General features: G+C 42.3%; 1 non-coding gene across 1 annotated transcript; it reads left to right on the top strand.

Moving 5' to 3' along the window:
* The first annotated feature begins 262 nt into the window (after positions 1 to 262).
* On the top strand, positions 263 to 369 carry LOC141618467 (small nucleolar RNA R71). Its single transcript, XR_012531405.1, has one exon. It is a non-coding gene; the product is annotated as a small nucleolar RNA R71 (small nucleolar RNA).
* The last annotated feature ends 873 nt before the right edge of the window (positions 370 to 1,242 follow it).

The following is a 1,242-nucleotide window of genomic DNA, read 5'->3' as shown; positions in this document are numbered from 1 at the left end:
TTTTAAGCCTCCAACTTTTATTTCTTGAAGCAATAAGATTTGAGCTTTCAAAAGAGTAGTGTCGGAAACTTACTCTTTACCTTTGATTGGCGTACTCCGAGAATTGACATATTGGACATCATGAATCGCCATGGATTCAATTGTGGCATGAGCAATATCCGTGTTAATTTGATCAAACCGCCCATTGTTGGCGGAATCAAGAATTCTTCGGGACTCGGCACAACATCCATTGTAGAATGTTATAGCTAGGAACCAAGCATCCAATCCATGATGCGGGCATTGCCTTTGCTACTCCTTGTACCTCTCCCAAGTTTCATATAAACTCTCAAGAGCTTGTTGACGGAATCCCGTGATTTGGCTCCTCAAATTTTGAGTTTTCTCTGGTGGAAAAACTTTTGATAGAAAGCAAGAGTCAATGTTTCCCAATTAGTGATTACCATGGCAATGAGATCAAGGCTATTTATCCATATCTTTGCCTCATCCTTCAAGAGAAAAGGAAAAGTATTTCCCTAATCTGAGCTTGAGTGACTCCCGTTTGCCGAATCATGGAGCAATAGTCACAAAAATTTTGAACATGCAAATTAGGATCCTCCAAAGGACTTCCCCCAAATTGCTTCCTATACACAAGGCTAATAAAAGTCGGTTTGATTTCGAACTCTGGGGCGGTAATTTGAGTAGTAGTGATACCCGCCGGGAGCATAGCCGCGGTGGGCTTGGAATGATCGGAATGTTTCACCATCTTTTTTACAAGAGATGGTGGTGGTGGTGGTGGTGGTGGTGGAGGTGATGAACTAGAAACTTCCTCCTCTTCAGAAGCTTTAAGATCGTCTAAGTAAGACTTTTTTGCACTTTCAATTTGCACGGGAGAAGCGGCCTCTTTAACTTCTTTCAAAAACCATCACTAGTAGAGATAAAGCAATTGGCATCGGTACAATGACATCGGTTCTACTAAGAACCGATGCCAATTATAGTTTAGAGCGATATTCACATCGGGTGTTACTAAAAGACCGATGCCATCATTGTTCTTGGACAAATAGCATCAGTTGTATAATATAGCCGATGCCATTTTTCTATCATTATATACACAATTACACACCCACAACCTTTCGTGTTACTTGACCTACCCATTCTCCTTGCAACCGCTGCCATGTCGCTTATCTGCGGCCACCACCATCACCACATCATTCATCATCTCGCTTGCACGATATCGATTGCCGCCATGTATACGCCTCACTTACCTCG

Source organism: Silene latifolia, chromosome 1, assembly GCF_048544455.1.
Source record: "Silene latifolia isolate original U9 population chromosome 1, ASM4854445v1, whole genome shotgun sequence".
Lineage (NCBI taxonomy): Eukaryota > Viridiplantae > Streptophyta > Magnoliopsida > Caryophyllales > Caryophyllaceae > Silene > Silene latifolia.
The sequence above is the reverse complement of the archived record's forward strand: the minus strand, read 5'-3'. Positions and strand labels throughout refer to the sequence as shown.